General features: G+C 33.4%; 1 protein-coding gene and 1 long non-coding RNA gene across 5 annotated transcripts in view; both read right to left on the bottom strand.

The window, feature by feature from the left end:
* Pgant9 (polypeptide N-acetylgalactosaminyltransferase 9) overlaps positions 1-21789 on the bottom strand; it is a 498492-nt gene that overhangs the window by 104736 nt on the left and 371967 nt on the right. The window lies entirely within an intron of this gene.
* Positions 8939-21789, bottom strand: part of LOC143211082 (uncharacterized) — a 40334-nt gene continuing 27483 nt past the window's right edge. Inside the window, exons 1-2 of the long non-coding RNA XR_013009386.1 lie at positions 13934-21789; positions 8939-13736 (exon numbers count right to left, since the gene is read on the bottom strand). The exon at positions 13934-21789 is cut by the window's right edge and continues 27483 nt beyond it. This is a non-coding gene — a long non-coding RNA (uncharacterized LOC143211082). The remainder of the gene's footprint in view (positions 13737-13933) is intronic.

Raw genomic sequence — 21789 nt, 5'->3', positions numbered from 1 at the left:
ATTCTACAATTGGTCAATTTGTTCTTAAAATTTTTCCTCAAAAATTGTAGACAGTGTTTGATCAGAAGGTATTTTATAGAAATTCACACATGGTATCATTTTACAATTGGTCAATTTGTTCTTAAAATTTTTCTTCAAAAATTGTAGAAAGTGTTTGATCAGTAGGTATTTTACAGAAATTCACACACATGGTACCATTTTACAATTGGTCAATTTATTCTTAAAATTTTTCTTCGAAAATTGTAGAAAGTGTTTGATCAGAAGATATTTTATAGAAATTCACACATGGTCCTATTTTACAATTGGTCAATTTATTCTTAAATTTTTTCCTCGAAAATTGTAGAAAGTGTCTGATCACAAGGTATTTTATAGAAATTCACATAGAACCGTTACAACTGGTCAATTTATTCTTAAAATTTTTTTATTTACCATTTACCATTATACATATTTATCATTACACACATTTACCATTATAAGGAGGATCATTTACTTTTATATACTTGTTTACAGGCCTGGACATTCGATTCAACATCACAGAAGGTTGTCTCAACCCCGTTCAACATGGACTAATAAAATCGATCAATAAAGAGGAATATACAGTGGAGGAAGTATGCAATAAATGCGGAAATATATTTAAATTTGTAGTGTCATGACAAATCTATTTTAAGTTTTCACAGACTTTTAAGTGTATAGCATTTTCGAGAAAATACGTGTCTTCAGAAAAAATCTTGGGATAGAATCAACGGAATGATTCTATGAAATGAAAGGAAAGTTTTAAAATGTGTTACGAAATTATCACGGTTTAAATATAGACAAATTTTTGAGAATCGGGTATTTAGTGTTTGGACGTCTGAAATATATTTTTGAAAGCAGTATTATTTATTATTTATATACAGTTTATTTGAACGTATGTTATATGTATAACTAGACAGCAATCGACGCAGACAAGTTTTATTTTGCATAAAGATCCGCAGTCTAGTTATAAATGTTTATATAGAAAAAGGAGGACGTCCTGTGATGTTATATCTTCGTTTGGATTATGTTTCGTTGAAATTCTTCTGTTTTAAAATCATTAAGGGAAGAAAGGAAGAAATAGCAATCAATTTCGTCTCTATTTCTTGCAATCGACGCAGACAATTTTTATTTTGCATATAGATCCGCAGTCTAGTAATAACAATTTATGTAGAAAGGGAGGAGGACGTTCCTGATGTTATATACACGTTTAGATTATGTTTCGTTGAAGTTCTACTTTGTTAAAATCATTAAGGGAAGAAATAGCAATCAATTTAGTTTTTCTGTTACTTATAATCGACGCAGACAATTTTTATTTTGTATAAAGATTCCCAGTCTAGTTATAACAATTTATGTAGAAAGAGAAGGACGTTCCTGATGTTATCTTCGTTTAAATTATGATTCGTTGAAATTCTTCTCTGTTAAAATCATTAAGGGAAGAAATAGCAATCAATTTTGTCTCTATTTCTTGCAGTCGACGCAGACAATTTTTATTTTGCATATAGATCTGCAGTCTAGTAATAACAATTTATGTAGAAAGGGAGGAGGACGTTCCTGATGTTATATACACGTTTAGATTATGTTTCGTTGAAGTTCTACTTTGTTAAAATCATTAAGGGAAGAAATAGCAATCAATTTAGTTTTTCTGTTACTTATAATCGACGCAGACAATTTTTATTTTGTATAAAGATTCCCAGTCTAGTTATAACAATTTATGTAGAAAGAGAAGGACGTTCCTGATGTTATCTTCGTTTAAATTATGATTCGTTGAAATTCTTCTCTGTTAAAATCATTAAGGGAAGAAATAGCAATCAATTTTGTCTCTATTTCTTGCAGTCGACGCAGACAATTTTTATTTTGCATAAAGATCCGCAGTCTAGTTATAACAATTTATGTAGAAAGAGAGGAGTACGTTCCTGATGTTATCTTTGTTGAAATTGTGTTTCGTTGAAATTCCATCAAAGTCGGTTTGTACGGGTTGGTGGAGTTCTAGTCGGCGACACAGCAGTTTTCGTCGTGCAACGAAATTCCTTAACAAGAGAGGCAAGATCCGAGAACCCTGAGTGGCCGATCCCTCTCGAATGCTTTGACTCCACCGTCTTCCTCCACTTTCCTTACCCGGACACCCTTTCGTTCGTAGCTGAAGATTCAAACCGCCCCCGCAACCCTCCTCTCATTGACCCAGCGTCTAATGAGCGCACACCTGAGTGTTTCTAGACAAGTGGATCCGCACTTGCATCTACCTGGCGGTGTCTGAACGCCGACGCGCGTGCATCGCGGCGCCACAAAGCCGCGGGATTTGCAAATGGGAAGGGTGGCGAAACACTGTCGCGAACGATGATCTTCCTTCCAGGGAAATGATCGTTGGAAGGGGCGCAGACTGTCTGAAGTATTTCGGATATTTGTTTCCCGGTCCCTTTTACTGTCGATCTACTCTACCACCCAAAAATTATTTCATCGGGACACTGCTCAGCACGAATGTACTAAAATTACAGGTTTGAAAATTAATTATTAATACTCGGATCTTTATGCAAAATGAAAATTTAAATGTAAAGTTCCATTCTTTTTTTCCTGAAGTCTCGTAATAGTTTTACTGTTTCAAACTGCACCTTGTTTATTGTTGTCGTAAATGCATAACATCCGAAATTTTATCAAGAAACTCTTCTGAAAGCGAAATAATTTTTAACTGAAGTATTTTGAATATTTACTTCCCTTCTCATTTTATTATTATTATTGCTTTATATCGGCCTCACATATAAGAAATTTGACATGGTTTACTATTGTAAACCAATCCTATCTTTTCATTAATTAAAAATTAATTAAAATAAATTAATAAATTTTAATAAATTAATTAATTAATTAAAAATTCTCTTTCTCCTCCTTTTATTTAGTCTATACTATTTCCAAAAATATTTAGGTAACATGGTATTGATCAGAAAGACTAGGTGGTTCCATTTAGTACCACGCGAATTTCTCGAATTTCTCCAAGACACTCTCATCGAATCGAAATAATTCAGGTAATGAAACCGAAACTGGAAAAGATAAATGAATACTCCATCACCCCTTTAAATTTTTGACAAATTTAATTTAGTTCAGTATGTATTCATATTACTGTCAAAATTAATCTTTTAAATGAGGTCAGAAGCTGTCAGTCTGTTAAGCAGTAAGTGAAAGTCAATTTTTAATGGAATTCGTTAATTTTATATGCAAATGGTGGGGGGGGGGGGGAGCTGTGTGCAAATTTTCAATTTCAAAGTTCGTTTTGTAACAGTTAAAATAGTAAAAAATAAATCAGCAGTTTAGTAATAAATATTCATAAAGTATTTATATAATTTTCTTGGTATTTGCAAAACTACTATTCCATGCAAAATATGGTTGAATAGTTTTATGATTAATTGTGTGCTGTCGAAATTGATTTGTTCTTGTTTTTGCATAAAAAAATATGCAAATTGGTGCGTTGTTTTTACAAAAATTCCACATCGTTCAATAATGAATGTTAAAAAAATATTGTAAAACAAAATCTCGGTCTCCATTTTTATTCTTGTTTTTGACTGACAATTTTATAAATGATCGCATTTTCTAAAAATATTCTTGAAGATTGAAATTAAATAAGAAAATATATGAAAACAAGTTGGTTTAAGATTTTGACATTATTTATTTACCAGACTATCCATTATTTAAATATCGCCAGTCTTTGCATCCTTATTCGCTCCAGTAAAGAGTTCAGAAAAATAATAATCCAATTTCTGCAAGTATGCTAGTTCATAGAAAGAGACAACAGAGAAAAGATAATGAAATAACAATTGTCAAATGAATTGGAAGAAAGTAATTTGCACTATGTGCTTATTTTATAAAACTTTCATCGAGTAAAAATAGCCTCGGCACAATGTCTGTTTAAAAACCAAACAAAGCACAGCATTTCGCAAAGTTCGTTAGCGCACGAGAGAAACAATTTCATTAAATAACATTAAAGCGAGTAACAAACATTTGGTAGACTACAATTTCCAGGATGGAATAGTCAAGCGGTTCGTAATCAATATTACGTGGAAACGAACTGAAAGCTCGTTATAATTACAGAAAGTGTAATGCAACCGGTTTGCGTGCCAAACAAAACGTTGCGCACTTGGCCAAACGCCGTTGGTAGGATTTCTAGCACACTGGAGCGTGCAATCTCGAATAATTAAAGTTGAAATTTAACCTTGGACACCGTTGCGTTTGAGTAACTTAATTTCGCTTGAGATTCGCCGAGCGATTCGACGGAGACTATGAAATATACTGCGCCGCGAATTGCAAACAGTTTGCGGAGTCGCGTGCAAATCACGTGTCCGCGCCGCGTAACATTACGACGGAACGAAATTGTTTAAAACATTAAACACCAATACTTTAAACGAGGGAGAGAGAGAGAGAGACCACTTGCGTATGAGAATTTAGAGGCGTAAGATAAAATTTTCATTTTAATTGAGGCCGGTTGCATAATGCAGTATGCTAATCCCACTGGGAACAACTGCTTCGTGTAATTTTGCATCCGACTCCCGAATTATAATACCAAATGCATATTAAAAAATGCAGCAAACTGTTCTACCGTGGCTCTTTTATGTTTTGTTCGCGGCACTCGACTGGTTCAAGGAAGATTCGACGCCGAAAAAACTTTTGAAATTCAGTTTTTCGTATTAACCGTTTTCCGAACCCGTTCACTTTTTCGCTGTATTCTTCGAGGTGGAACGTGTACAATTAAACGCAACACAATCACGCGGTCATACTTGATAACAGGCTGCAATTTGTAAACTGTCGATTAAATTTTACCGTAGCAAAACCGAGAGGAAAATGAATTTTTCGACAAAGCACACACTCCCATGTTTCAATTTATATTCCTTGAAAAGATTAATTACAAATATAAAGGTTTACACACTGGTTCAATTCTCATTACCGTGTTCAGAGTAATCTATTTGATAATTGCAGTCGTTCTAAATTATAGTCGCGCTAGTATTTTTTGTAATTAAAAAAAGTGGAATTATTGTAAATGGCTATAAGTGTGTCAAAATGAAAATTGCGAGAAAATCCATGTAAAGCTTGTAAGATCGTCTTGTAACCAATTTAGCTACGAACTCGAGACTTATGACACAGATTTCAAGTCAGTACAGTCTTACAGTAGACAGTCTTACAGTAGACAGTCTTATGGTAAATAGTCTTGCGGTAGACAGTCTTATGGTAAATAGTCTTACGGTAGACAGTCTTATGGTAAATAGTCTTATGGTAAACAGTCTCACGTTAAATAGTCTTACGGTAGACAGTCTTACGGCAGACAGTGTTACGGTAGACAGTCTTACGGCAGACAGTCTTACGGTAGACAGTCTTACGGTAGACAATCTTACAGTACAGTTAAGATTGTAAGCAGTGAAGTAAAGACAGTAGTGTCTTTAACAGTAGAGTCTTTAACAGTAGAGTCTTTAACAGTAGAGTCTTTAACAGTAGAGTCTTTAACAGTAGAGTCTTTAACAGTAGAGTCTTTAACAGTAGAGTCTTTAACAGTGGAGTCTTTAACAGTGGAGTCTTTGACAGTAGAGTCTTTAACAGTAGTGTCTTTAACAGTAGTGTCTTTAACAGTAGTGTCTTTAACAGTAGTGTCTTTAACAGTAGTGTCTTTAACAGTAGAGTCTTTAACAGTAGTGTCTTTAACAGTAGTGTCTTTAACAGTAGTGTCTTTAACAGTAGAGTCTTTAACAGTAGAGTCTTTAACAGTGGAGTCTTTAACAGTGGAGTCTTTGACAGTGGAGTCTTTGACAGTGGAGTCTTTGACAGTAGAGTCTTTAACAGTAGTGTCTTTAACAGTAGTGTCTTTAACAGTAGTGTCTTTAACAGTAGAGTCTTTAACAGTAGAGTCTTTAACAGTAGTGTCTTTAACAGTAGTGTCTTTAACAGTAGAGTCTTTAACAGTAGTGTCTTTAACAGTAGTGTCTTTAACAGTAGTGTCTTTAACAGTAGAGTCTTTAACAGTAGTGTCTTTAACAGTAGTGTCTTTAACAGTAGTGTCTTTAACAGTAGAGTCTTTAACAGTAGAGTCTTTAACAGTAGTGTCTTTAACAGTAGTGTCTTTAACAGTAGAGTCTTTAACAGTAGTGTCTTTAACAGTAGAGTCTTTAACAGTAGAGTCTTTAACAGTGGAGTCTTTAACAGTGGAGTCTTTGACAGTGGAGTCTTTAACAGTAGTGTCTTTGACAGTAGAGTCTTTAACAGTAGTGTCTTTAACAGTAGTGTCTTTAACAGTAGTGTCTTTAACAGTAGAGTCTTTAACAGTAGAGTCTTTAACAGTAGTGTCTTTAACAGTAGTGTCTTTAACAGTAGAGTCTTTAACAGTAGTGTCTTTAACAGTAGTGTCTTTAACAGTAGTGTCTTTAACAGTAGTGTCTTTAACAGTAGAGTCTTTAACAGTAGTGTCTTTAACAGTAGTGTCTTTAACAGTAGTGTCTTTAACAGTAGAGTCTTTAACAGTAGAGTCTTTAACAGTAGTGTCTTTAACAGTAGTGTCTTTAACAGTAGAGTCTTTAACAGTAGTGTCTTTAACAGTGGAGTCTTTAACAGTGGAGTCTTTGACAGTGGAGTCTTTGACAGTGGAGTCTTTGACAGTAGAGTCTTTAACAGTAGTGTCTTTAACAGTAGTGTCTTTAACAGTAGTGTCTTTAACAGTAGAGTCTTTAACAGTAGTGTCTTTAACAGTAGTGTCTTTAACAGTAGAGTCTTTAACAGTAGTGTCTTTAACAGTAGTGTCTTTAACAGTAGTGTCTTTAACAGTAGAGTTTTTAACAGTAGAGTCTTTAACAGTAGAGTCTTTAACAGTAGAGTCTTTAACAGTAGAGTCTTTAACAGTAGAGTCTTTAACAGTAGTGTCTTTAACAGTAGTGTCTTTAACAGTAGTGTCTTTAACAGTAGAGTCTTTTACAGTAGTGTCTTTAACAGTAGAGTCTTTAACAGTAGTGTCTTTAACAGTAGTGTCTTTAACAGTAGTGTCTTTAACAGTAGAGTCTTTAACAGTAGAGTCTTTAACAGTGGAGTCTTTAACAGTGGAGTCTTTGACAGTGGAGTCTTTGACAGTGGAGTCTTTGACAGTAGAGTCTTTAACAGTAGTGTCTTTAACAGTAGTGTCTTTAACAGTAGTGTCTTTAACAGTAGAGTCTTTAACAGTAGAGTCTTTAACAGTAGTGTCTTTAACAGTAGTGTCTTTAACAGTAGAGTCTTTAACAGTAGTGTCTTTAACAGTAGTGTCTTTAACAGTAGTGTCTTTAACAGTAGTGTCTTTAACAGTAGAGTCTTTAACAGTAGTGTCTTTAACAGTAGTGTCTTTAACAGTAGTGTCTTTAACAGTAGAGTCTTTAACAGTAGAGTCTTTAACAGTAGAGTCTTTAACAGTAGTGTCTTTAACAGTAGTGTCTTTAACAGTAGAGTCTTTAACAGTAGTGTCTTTAACAGTAGAGTCTTTAACAGTAGAGTCTTTAACAGTGGAGTCTTTAACAGTGGAGTCTTTGACAGTGGAGTCTTTAACAGTAGTGTCTTTGACAGTAGAGTCTTTAACAGTAGTGTCTTTAACAGTAGTGTCTTTAACAGTAGTGTCTTTAACAGTAGAGTCTTTAACAGTAGAGTCTTTAACAGTAGTGTCTTTAACAGTAGTGTCTTTAACAGTAGAGTCTTTAACAGTAGTGTCTTTAACAGTAGTGTCTTTAACAGTAGTGTCTTTAACAGTAGTGTCTTTAACAGTAGAGTCTTTAACAGTAGTGTCTTTAACAGTAGTGTCTTTAACAGTAGTGTCTTTAACAGTAGAGTCTTTAACAGTAGAGTCTTTAACAGTAGTGTCTTTAACAGTAGTGTCTTTAACAGTAGAGTCTTTAACAGTGGAGTCTTTAACAGTGGAGTCTTTAACAGTGGAGTCTTTGACAGTGGAGTCTTTGACAGTGGAGTCTTTGACAGTAGAGTCTTTAACAGTAGTGTCTTTAACAGTAGTGTCTTTAACAGTAGTGTCTTTAACAGTAGAGTCTTTAACAGTAGTGTCTTTAACAGTAGTGTCTTTAACAGTAGAGTCTTTAACAGTAGTGTCTTTAACAGTAGTGTCTTTAACAGTAGTGTCTTTAACAGTAGAGTTTTTAACAGTAGAGTCTTTAACAGTAGAGTCTTTAACAGTAGAGTCTTTAACAGTAGAGTCTTTAACAGTAGAGTCTTTAACAGTAGTGTCTTTAACAGTAGTGTCTTTAACAGTAGTGTCTTTAACAGTAGAGTCTTTTACAGTAGAGTCTTTTACAGTAGAGTCTTTTACAGTACAATCCCAACAGTACAGTCTTTTTACAGTACTGTCCTTACAGTAGAGTCTTTTACAGTACAGACCTCATGGGCATCTAGTTTCTATGGGTCTAGGTCTCGAGGGGCTGTGTAAGACACTCTGTATCATTTCGGTGTCGCGTCGCATGTTACCGATAGTTCGCGGATTTAGGCGTATTAGCAAGAGCTGAGTACTCTATAATTGTCTAAAATTTTAGATTATTCTACATATATTGTATATGTTTCAGCCGTTGTCTCGATGTATACGTTTGACGTCACATGCTACATAGTATGTGTGAGCACTCTATCCAATATTGCGGTAAAAGACGAAAATGAGTGTAGAGTGAACGTCACCATTCCACTCTGATCCAATCGCCTACGTATTCGTACCAACGTCATCGCATTCCTGCCAGGGACCTTCTCTCCATCTTACTACGATACACGTTTAATATTGTAATTTTTTGGTGAAAAATAAACAATATTTGTTACTCTAGTTAATGTGTTCTTTTTTACTCAACCTGTACATGAATAGTCGATAGTAGAATTAAGGTTAATCTTCAGAAAATTTGGAACATCTCGTTTGCTTTAATATTCTCCTAATACAAAGTTCGATTTCCGGGTTTTTCGAAAAATTTTCGACCGTCTGGCTTGTCGTCAAGTTATACTACTGAATTTTCGAAAATTTTCGAGCGTCTGATTTATCGTTGACTTGTACTACTGAAATTCGTGCCACCTCCTTTGATATCATGTTCTCCTAATACAAAGTTCAGTTTTCGGGATTTTCTAAAAATTTCCAAGAATTTTCGACCGACTGGCTTGTCGTTGAGTTGTACTACTGAATTTTCGAAAATTTTCGAGCGTCTGATTTATCGTTGACTTGTACTACTGAAATTCGTGCCACCTCCTTTGATATCATGTTCTCCTAATACAAAGTTCAGTTTTCGGGATTTTCTAAAAATTTCCAAGAATTTTCGACCGTCTGGCTTGTCGTCAAGTTATACTACTGAATTTTCGAAAATTTTCGAGCGTCTGATTTATCGTTGACTTGTACTACTGAAATTCGTGCCACCTCCTTTGATATCATGTTCTCCTAATACAAAGTTCAGTTTTCGGGATTTTCTAAAAATTTCCAAGAATTTTCGACCGTCTGGCTTGTCGTTGAGTTGTACTACTGAATTTTCGAAAATTTTCGAGCGTCTGATTTATCGTTGACTTGTACTACTTTTTTCAAAATTGGCGGAAATTGGCGAAAATTGAGAAAGTAGTACAAGTCAACGATAAGTCAGACGCTCGAAAATTTTCGAAAATTCAGTAGTACAACTCAACGACAGGTCAGACGCTCGAAAATTTTCGAAAATTTAGTAGTACAACTCAACGACAAGTCAGACGGTTGAAAATTGGCGAAAATTTTCGAAAATTGAGATAGTAGTACAAGTCAACGATAAGACAGAATCTCGAAAATTTTCGAAATTCAGTACTACAAGTTGTAGGGTCGGGAAAAATTGATGGTTCAATAAATATATATACGCAGATATTCTTTTTTATTATATTTTCTTTATTTATTCATAGCAGATTGATACATAAAATGTTTGTGTGTGTGTGAGTAGTGTACATATAAATAACTTATATTCTAAACATTTATAACACAAATGTTGACTGGTGTAGAGAGACCGACAGCGTTGTAAAATGTAGCTCCCTCAGACACGCACCTTTTGTGTTGGAACCTCATGAAGTTAGCTCGCTGATGGTTTTATTTCTATGGAGTCCGTCGTCGTAGAAGTGCATTTTCTTCAGTGTTGATAATTCAGAACAGTAGACAGTAAAATTCATTGCATGCAATGTCTGTACTGATGTGAAGTCCGTGCTTGTAACCAGTCGTCAGAAAACTTTCAGCGCCTTGTATCATTGCATTGGCGTTGGAATTTACATCCTTATTTCCTGAGAAGATTATATTCAAAAAATTATGTCACTGACAGCCTTTTTAAATCCCAGTCGTCAGTCGTTTCAAAGAGAATGTCACGGTCCCTGAATATATCGGGACTTTCGGAATCCCCGAATCCTATCAATCGCAGAGATAAATAAATTCTGCGTCACCAATTCCATGGTCACAATAACACGAAACGTTTTACACGTCAGCTAACAGAAACTCGTGAACTCGTCGAAAAATCTGCAATTCGGATGCTGCGAATAATCCGCGTATAAAAAAGGCGATCGAGTTCTAAACCGAAACAGGAAAAACATCGGGTATAGCGTGAGGAAATACGAGAACGATTTCGCGTCAAGTTGCTCCGGCTGCACCCTAATTTACATAAATAACCCACCCCCTCGTGCTCGCAAACTTTCTCCTGCTAATAATCCGCTGGTTGATCCTAATTCACCGAGACGACGTTTTCCGAACTTGGTGTTCCCCCAGTTCTTCGGATACTTTACGATCGCGTTACTTTTACGGGGAACGAACTTCTGCAGTCGATTGTACCCGGTGTATCCACTCGAGGAGTCCTCCACACACGAGACCGTGTGCGGGGGCGGAGGTGCTGGAGCACCCTCTTCCCCCTAACCATTCGTCGCGTGCGACGCCGTGAACACCCCATCCAGCCCCTTCAGGGTCTCACCAAGCTCTCTTTCTCTTTCGTCGGTGGCTGCGTCTGGGCTCGTATACATATACATATGGATGTAGCTGCATCGCGTAATTAGAGCGAGACGTGCTCAAAGAGCCGCGGACCCCCACCTACCCCCTTCTCCTCCCAACCATCATAAAATCCGTCGCGACGTGATCGTTCCTTTATCGAGGATTCCCGGAAGTCGCTGCCACCGTCAGACTTGTTCTCTACCTTAGAATTCGATGTCTGGTGGTAGAGAGGGGCTGCAGCGAAAATAATACATTTTTTTTAAATTTTGAGACTTTAGACTCTAGCAGAATTAACCCTCTGCAGTCGAAGCTATATTTTGACTTGAAAATTAAATATTTCTTCTGACCTAGGATAATTCCATTCTGTACGATTTCTTTTTTCATTTTAAAAAAGTTATACAAATTGCTCGTACAATACAATTCTCTAAAAATTTTGAGACTTTAGATTCAAGTGGAATTAACCCTTTGCACTCGAAGCTATTTTGACTTCAAAATTAAATATTTCTTCTGACCTAGGATAATTCCATTCTATATGATTTTTTTTCATTTTATGGATATGAAAGTTATACAAATAGTTCATACAATACTTACATATAATACAACTTTTAAGATATTTTGTGACTTTAGATTCAAGTAGAATTAACCCTCTGCACTCGAAGCTATTTTAACTCGAAAATTAAATATTTCTTCAGACCAAGGATTATTCCATTCTGTATATTTTTTTCATTTTGTGGATATGAAATTTATACAAACAGTTCATACAATACTTACATACAACACAATTTTTTAAAAATTTTGAGACTAAATTCAAGTGGAATTAACCCTCTGCACTCGAAGCTATTTTAACTCGAAAATTAAACATTTCTTCTGACATAGGATAATTTAATACGATTTTTTTCACTTCATAATAACTCATACAATACCTGAATGTTTAGTAATTGATTAGATACGAATGTATTTAATAATGTAAACAATATTTTGAATAATCGTACAGCAATCTATAGTGGTGACTCTCTGAGTCACTGCTCGAGTGCTAAGGGTTAAACATTCCTTCTGTAATTTATATTCCAGTATACATGCAACTTCATATAAATATCTCACAAATCCTTATGAATGTTTAAAAAATGTTTTAATACGTATTCAACAAATTATACTTTATTTCCTCAATTCTGCCTGGCTATGGTTTCCTGGCTCTACTATGGCTTCCTGGACTGTAACACAGTATTTCTTTATAATGGAATTTATAACCTTAACAAGTGATATCATGATTGCACTTTTTTACCTACGGATTGCAATTTCAACCAGAACACCGAGGAAACACTAATTCATAACAATTACTTGATATATCATTTATATTATCGCAAGCTACATAACCATCTCTGCATTTATTACTATACGTAAATGATTTTACAACTTTTCTTGATCTGGTAAAAACGTTTAACGTTACGTAAACAGTATTGATTACTGCACATGAACGATTTCACAACACACACACACACACACACACACACACACACACACACACACACACACACACACACTTCTCTTCATCCAATTTACACGTTTAAATTATTTCCTTCAATTAAATTCTCCTATTTCGTTTTTGCTATTTAATAACTTTGATTGGTGCCTAACTCGAACACAGTTTTATATTCTCCATATGTACATCTTTCATATAGTTTTATTATTTTTCGTCGTATAATTATGACATCAAAAATAGCACATCTTTGATCCTATCTAAATTTCCTGTTTCCCTTCGTTTTAGAACTTGACTTGGCTAACTTTGACTTGGCTACTTACATCCTAACTTGCAGAGATCCGAGACCGAAATAAGGAGTAAGGGGCTGTAAAAGGTGACGGTTTGTAAATGATGATTAGACTGCGGATTTTACGGGTTTATAGCGTATGCAAATTTGTCAAGCTCAGTGAAACGAGAGCGTTAATCGCAGGAGCGCCACGGCGTTTATAGTATTTCTCGAGTTGACAAGGCTGGCAAAGTGCTCATATCTCCATGATATTTAAATGCAAAGAAAACAACTCGGATAAAACATGAGCAGTGATGACACGATAACCCAGAATATAGAACACAACAGTTGGACTGCTAACTTTATGCATTTATCGCAATCTCGATGTTCTAAATTTTTTAATAGTCAAACATAGAACGCAGTTTAGAAATAATAGGACAAGCAGATATTTATTTGGCCTCGGTTTTCGTAAATTAGTACATAAAATTTCCTGTAAAAATTTTGTTCAAGAATAGTATTTAGAAATTTACACAAGTTGGAAACAGTTAATACGAATTTTATCGAATTTTTAACTTTATAAATTCTTCCTTTGGTTTATGTAAAATACATAAAACGCAGTTTGGAAATAATAGGAGAAGCAGATATTTATTTCACCTCGGTTTTCGTAAATTAGAATATAAAATTTCCTGTGAAAATTTTGTTTAATAATAGTATTTAAAAATGTACACAAGTTGCAAAGAGTTAATACGAATTTTATCAAATTTTTAACTTTATGAATTCTTCCTTTGGTTTATGTAAAATACATAGAACGCAGTTTCGAAATAATAGGACAAGCAGATATTTATTTGACCTCGGTTTTCGTAAATTAGAATATAAAATTTCCTGTGAAAATTTTGTTTAATAATAGTATTTAAAAATGTACACAAGTTGCAAAGAGTTAATACGAATTTTATCGAATTTTTAACTTTATAAATTCTTCCTTTGGTTTATGTAATATACATAAAACGCGGTTTCGAAATAATAGGACAAGCAGATATTTATTTGACCTCGGTTTTCGTAAATTAGTATATACAATTTCCAGCGAAAATTTTGTTTGATAATAGTATTTAAAAATTTACACAAGTTACAAAGAGTTAATACGAATTTTATCGAATTTTTAACTTTATGAATTCTTCCTTTGGTTTATGTAAAATACATAGAACACAGTTTAGAAATAATAGAACAAGCTATATATTTATTTAACCTCGATTTTCGTAAATTAGTATATAAAAATTCGTGTGAAAATTTTGTTTACCAATAGTAAATACGTATGAATATTCCAGGCCATATTATTTAAAACTTTACACAAGTCACAAAGAATTAATACGAATTTTTTCAACTTCATAAATTCTTCCTTTGGTTTATGTAAAATACCTGCTGTAATTGCTTGCACGAGGTTGAAGGAAAATGCGATATTTATTTTTTTATGCGTAAACGGTCAAGGGGTTGAAAATAACCCGGTAATTAAGGGCTGCAATGTAATTGCTTTAAAATCTTCGAGGCCATTAATGCAAACTACAAAGCTTCCTCATGAATATTATAAAAATCGTTATTATTACCACGGTTACTAAGGAAGAATAAAATAAGCATAAACAGTGCGAACAAGCTTTATACTCAACATAGTGTAATTATGTAAATGTAATAAATAACGTAGATACCACGTGTGTAAGTACACGTTTAAACTGTATAAAATATTTTCAGCGTTCAATGATGTAGAACACGTTAGATTATGTTTTTACTTATTCCGTAGAAGAAATATTCTGAAATGAACGAACACATGTTGTGTAATGATCGATATGAACAGTCACGGAGTAAATAATCAGAGTACAATAGGATTTATTCGCCTTTGGTGTTCGCTCGTTGAAAAACGAACAATGAAAAAGTGAAAGAACGATATTTGATTCGCTAGGAAACAACAGCTGTTAACAGGTCGCCCACTCGACGGGAAATAACGGGAACTCTCGAAGGAAACTCAGTTCTTGCAATATTCATTGGCTGCGAATACATTGTTTTCCTATCACGAAATTTCAAAGCAGAGGGAACAGCTCCTCTAAAATTTTCTTTCGCTTCGGGAAGCAAATAAGCAGGCATTCTCTCTCGGTGACTTTACATTTTCCATTTTCACTACGTCTTGCAGCACTCAGTACTGTTATAAATTAATTCACTGTACTAAAAATGTACATAGTTGAATCACAATTTTTATTAATTTTCACCATCTTCCAGGTACTATTCTTTAATTTTCTATGCTGCTCTATGCTTCTATGCTGCTATATTCAAATGGTTCGTAAAAACAAATTTAATTTTATGAATGATTTATTTAAAATTCTTCACAGTAGAAGTATTGTTATAAATTAATTCATTGTACTAAAAAATGTATATAGTTGAATCACAATTTTTAGTCATTTTTATCATCTTTGAAGTACTATTCTTTAATTTTTTAAGCTGTTATATGTTCAAGTGGATCGTGAAAACAAATTTAATTTGAAGAATGATTTATATAAAACTCTTCACAGTTTCAGTATTGTTATAAATTAATCGACTGTAATGAAAAATGGAGATAGTTGAATAACAATGTTTATGATTAATAAAACTAAAGATTATTTATCATGTTTGAAGTACTATTCTTTAATTTTTTAAGCTGTTATATGTTCAAGTGGATCGTGAAAACAAATTTAATTTGAAGAATGATTTATATAAAATTCTTCACAGTTTCAGTATTGTTATAAATTAATTGACTGTAATAAAAAATGTACATAGTTGAATCACAATGTTTATTAATTTTTACCAACATTGAAGTACTATTCTTTAATTTTTTAAGCTGTTATATGTTGAAGTGGATCGTAAAAACAAATTTAATTTGAAGAATGATTTATATAAAACTCTTCACAGTAGCAGTATTGTTATAAATTAATTGGCTGTAATAAAAAATGTACATAGTTGAATCACAATGTTTATTAATTTTTACCAACATTGAAGTACTATTCTTTAATTTTTTAAGCTGTTATATGTTCAAGTGGATCGTAAAAACAAATGTAATTTGAAGAATGATTTATTTAAAACTCTTCACAGATCCGATATGTTAGTTATAAAGAAATTTATAAAGAGAGATTATTGTTGCTTCTTAGTCTGTGAATGTTTACTTATTCATGTGTTGTAAAAATCCTTAGAAGCAGTAAACTAAGTTCCCATTGCACTTAATTCATCGTTGAATTATTCTTGACGAACTGAAGCTATCCACCTCTTAATACCTGAATTATGAATTTGTAATCAAGAAACTTACTACTTCGCACTTCGGTTTATTGAAGTATGTGGTTCGGTAGAATGAAGTTCGTACTATACCTGTGTTTGCAGACCATGTATAAAGGGTGTTCCAGAAATGTCGTGTTCCGTTGAAAAAATCACTCTTTTCAACGAAATACATTTTTGCGACACCCTGCACACAATACTGATTTGATAGCAAGAGACTATTCAACATTTCAAATCTCGAAACAAATTTTAAAACTATGGTTCATCCATGTAGTTCGATAATTGTTCTGCCACTTTTCAATCTGCTTTTTAATTTGTTTGTTTGTTTGTTTGTTTGTGCATTTACTCGGTTGAATCTGTCATATTAGAACAAACGAAACCAACTCGGTGTGAATATGTATATTTACAATCGAATGGATCATTGTATTTATTTTTGTCGTAACGCGACATGCACGGTTAAATTGAACAATGAGTCTGGCACGAAATACGAACACGTTTAAATAATTAAACTCGTATGAAAACAAATGTTCCAGAAATGAACAGAACCATTTCCGCTTTCATATTCCGAATGTTAAAACGTCTGAGGCATGTTCATTTAATTGCGACAAAAATTGCACTGTTTTTAATTGCAAGAAAAGTTAAGAGTCAAAGGGTCGATCTTAACAAAGAAATAATGATGAAAATGCAATTATCATATCTAACCAGCATCCATAATGAAGGTCGAGCTGGATTTAAATGAAAAGTTAATAAGACATAGCTGAAAGTGGCAAACGTGACAAGTGATGTTAAACAGAGTTGGGCATTGATCGATTAAAATTTCAATCATGATTGATTGATTTACTGTGTACGATTAAAAAAAGAAATCATCGAAAAATCGACGATTGATACAATTAATTGATGAAGTTAATCGTCAATCGTTGATTAAAAAAAGGAATCATCGAAAATAAAGCATAATTGTTTTTACACATTCGTCATATTTGTACCTTGTAATTCTTGGGATATTATTAGTTTCGTACTTGATCTACCCATTTTAATTATGAATTAATCATAAACAAACAAATCCACAGGCTAATTATAATAATCTAACAATTGAATATCTGTGTGCGCAGATTATTTTCGATTTAGTAAAATGATTAAAGTAGAAAGGACACTTCTAAACAGTACAATGTTAACAAATTTTCGGATGAAGGGACGAACAACCAAAAAATTCAGTTGAATGAGAATCTACTTGCCTATGTATATCAATCGAGGACAAAGGATAAAGTACAAGAAACAAATATAAAAAAAAGTAGAAGCTTTTAAGGTTCAATTGAATTTTATCTCACATAACAGATACGAGAACACTATCTGTTTCCTAAATCCTGTGCACTTTCCTATGCAATCGAATTTCCTTACGCAATTGGATTCAGCTCGGACGCGCTTTGCGACACGGGTGTACTATATGGGTCACGAGACCGTGAAAGTGTTAATCTTATTACAGCCGAAAGAATATTGCTCCGTTATCCGAGCAGCGGCGAAGTAAATGAAGCTAATCAGAAGCGACCCAGGAAACGACTCAGAACTTGCAACGTGAAATTTCTTGCGTGAATCTTCTTGCGGCGCGTCGTAACGGGCCCCTGCCTCAATATCGCTTTTACGTTCCGGAAGAGAGACGATATCCGGAATACCTTCTGGCTTCCAATTGCGGCACGCTATGAAATGTACTTCTTGCTACTCATCCACGGAAAATTGTATGAGATTACGAAGATACGAGGGGCCGGACCCCGGGCGTAACGCGAAAATACCCTACTCGCGCTAATGCTTTTTACGAGCGTCGTTACTTCGCGGACCCGTTTCCGTGATATTATTATTATTACAACTTCGCTTATTTATTTCCGGGCGAAAAACTAGCCCGTCTTTCAGTGAATCGTAAACTGAAAATCCCTCCGTTACAAGCCGCTGAACTCGACGTAGCGGTGTAAACAATATGCGAACAAACAGCCTAATTTTGGAATAATGTCTTCGTCACTTCCCCCCCCCCCACCCTTTCGTGTTCCTATCAAGTATATCTTCAACCTTCACGACGATTATGGATTCCAGGTCATAATAAAGTAGGTCGCTGAACTCGTCTTAACGCCAGCTATAACATAGTGAAATCAAAATTCAATGTAACATTTAGAAAATAAAAATAATCTTTATATGTTGTCGTGAAAAATTCCTTTTCGAAATTTTATGTATATTTGAAAAGCTGGAAAAATTATTTTTGCATGCAAATTATGTGGAAATGATTTAATTATTTATTTTAATATTAAATATGTGAATCACGAAACTGTTTAATCAGTAAATATATATTTAGAGAAATTTTTAAATTCTTATATTCATTTTTTTATTAATGATTTATACTTAAACTGGTTATAGATCTTCAATCTGTGCGAATCTGGTACTAATTCTTTTTGCACTATGTTCTAGGTCAGCTAGCAAAAATTGTAAAAAAAATTCACTTTTTCCGACTTCTTTTGCCAAATACCCCACTGTGCGACGTCTGTACATTATACTGGCTCTAAACAGTATTTCAGAATTTAACCCTTTGCACTCGAAGCAATTTTAATTCCAGACTCGAGACATTTCTTTCAATCCAGATTATTTTTATTCTGTGTAATCTTTTTTACGTTGCGCACATCAAATTGCACCTGCTTTCTCATATAACAATTGAGTTTTTCACAATTTAATAATATTTAATTTAATAATATTGAAATTGCTTTGAATAATGGTATGGCAATTTTGACTGGCGCACAGTGCGTCGGAATGCCCGTTTTTTGGACAAAATTCCATATCTTAAAAACTATAAAGTCATATAAAAAAATGTTTCAAATAAAAGTTATGGGGTATAAGGAGGACTATATGATGATTGTATTTGTTTGGTATTGTTGTAACCTTGAGAAGCTCTATGAAGGTCACTTTTAAAATTTCATACAGTAATGTACATTTTTGATTATGTATTCTAATAGGTGAGGTTAAAACATTTTCAAAACACTACAAAAACATTATTTTTGCATAAACCGTTGTCAAGATATATGTATGCATCCAAAGTTGGCGTACCGTCTACAGTGGTATTATATGTATCACTACAAGTGAAACAAAAGTTAAAAGTCAAAATCGACTGTTTAGTAACGTCTTTATTTTCGTATGATTTTATAATAAATAATAATGATAATAATAACCATTTCTCGAAAATCTCTGCGTACGTGGTTTCTGGATGTCTTCCTAAATAAATATTTTTTAAAATTAGGGGAGCAAGCAGGAGCAGAAAATTTTTATAGAATTCGGTAAAGAATAGTCCTACGAATATTTTCTAGCAAAAATCACAAGACATGTTTTAGCCTTTTTGAGAAAAACTTAGTTAAAGTTATAAGAATTTTCGATTTCGCGTTTTAACAAACGGATCACTTTGAATCAATAAAATACGATAAATAATAATTGTAAAAACCGCTAGGGAGCCAAAATAATTAGTACACACCTTGAACTAAATGATCCATCGCAAATTATTCAATTTTTGGCTTTTCAATATGTTGTATAACGTTTTCTAAAGATGCGCGTACTTGAGGTTATAACACAAGAAAAATTGGCGTGTCGGATTATGACGGAAGGAACATGTTTTTTCTCAATCGATGTTCAGTTTTTTTCTGGCGAATGTTCATGAATAAATGGTATTTTTAAAATAGATTCATGTAAACAGATATACATTTTAAAAATATTGATTTTTTAATTTTTGCCCTCTTGGCCGACACACTGTGTGGCACCTCAGAATAACCATTCGAAGGCAAAGTGTATACGAGTGTAAATGTGTGGCGTGAAAATGTGCCCAACACCATTATGCAAATTCAGTTCTACTGTCGCGTAGACGACGCAACGAATTAATAAATCATAAGGCACGGCGAAGTGTTATTTTTTTTCTACAGGTTTGTTTGAGCCACTTTTAAAAGCTGTTTCATTATTCAGTATGTTCCGTTGGAAGACGTACTTGAAAAGGTGGCTGCATTTGGCAATAGCCATGTAAGATTTACGCGAAACGGTTCGAGTCCGGAAAGGGCATAGAATATATTCCTTTTAAGTGGCGAAACGCTTTGCTTTTCTCTTTCAGAGCGTACTTTCTTGCCGAAGAAAAATGTTACTACATGCTTTGCCTTTCTGTTCCGGAAAAAGACATTACGAATGTATTGATGTCTTGCGTTAGAGATGCTGCTGAAAGCAGTGGACGATGTAATGTCGTGGACCAGGTGTAAGAGTGAAAATTATTTACTGTTTTAAATTACACCTACTCATTTTTGTCTTAAATGCATAAAATCCGTTGTCTAGTAATTATATTCCACAAATATTAATTTCAACCTATTAAACATATTAAGAGGAACAATAAATTTCTATTTTACTTCGGGTTGTTGCACTTTGGGTAGAACATTTTTATTTTTCATAAAGATCCACAGCAATTATTTCTATTAATGTTCTGATTAATCATTATTTAATTTATTTAACAAACACAATTTTTTATCTTTATTAATGTTCAAATCGAACGTTATTTCATTTAAAGCATGTTATTTTACAAATATAGTGAATTGGGTAAATAACATTTATTTAATGTTATCTATACAAACAACAGAATATTTTTAATTCTTATTGTGATAATTCCTATTACTATTGTACTTGATATTGCCTATTATAAATTTCGGTTCATTATATGTAATACGTACTGTAAATGATTTTCAACCTATCAAACATATTAAGAGGAACAATAAATTTCTATTTTACTTCAGGTTGTTGCACTTTGGGTAGAACATTTTTATTTTTCATAAAGATCCACAGCAATTATTTCTATTAATGTTCTGATTAATCATTATTTAATTTAACAAACACAGTTTTTTTATCTTTATTAATGTTCAAATCGAACGTTAGTTCATTTAAAACACATGTTATTGTACAAATATAGTGAATTGGGTAAATAACATTTATTTAATGTTATTTATACAAACAACAGAATATTTTTAATTCTTATTGTAATAATTCCTATTAGTATTGTACTTGATATTGCCTATTATAAATTTCGGTTCATTCTATGTGATACGTACTGTAAATGATCAGAAATTATTTCATACCATATTAAATGAAAAATATTTTCAACCACGTGTGATAGATGTTATAAGCATTAATATAAAAATTGTAAAAAGTCAGTGCAGCTAGACTTTCTAATATTTTGGCGACTATACCTTGGTATCTTGCAGCTCATTTTCCAGAAGTTCCCAGAGACACCCCCAGGCAATAAAGTTTTCAATTTGAAAAACTATTGCCTGCTGAATATAATTGTCAAGTTCCGACAACTTTTCTTAGCGAGACGTCAGTTTCATGAATAAAAACAAGTGTCGCTCGTTTGCGTAACTTTGAATGAACTATAACGATGCAAATGAGACACGCTGGGAATTATGTATAATCATTATGCTATGGTTGCTTTATGAACTTCACCTCGATGTAACTATTCGGTGGCAACTGAGGCAGCAATTAGACGTAAAAACAATAGCACCTGATGGCATCACGTCGTGAACAGCATTTTCATTACCTTCGGCTAATAACTTCGAGAAAAAGACTGTGACTACGACGAAATTTCTAAAAACGAATATACGTATATCAAATTGATTTAAAACTCAACTTTTATTCCTCATTGTGGATCGTTATAGAAATATCCATTTTTATAAATTTACAGAGAGAATTATAAATTTCTTTACTCTATTAGATTAGGTAGATTTATCATATTTTATATGTAATTAATTTTATATATAATTAACGTCA

Source organism: Lasioglossum baleicum, chromosome 8 (assembly GCF_051020765.1).
Source record: "Lasioglossum baleicum chromosome 8, iyLasBale1, whole genome shotgun sequence".
Classification (NCBI taxonomy): Eukaryota; Metazoa; Arthropoda; class Insecta; order Hymenoptera; family Halictidae; genus Lasioglossum; species Lasioglossum baleicum.
The sequence above is the reverse complement of the archived record's forward strand: the minus strand, read 5'-3'. Positions and strand labels throughout refer to the sequence as shown.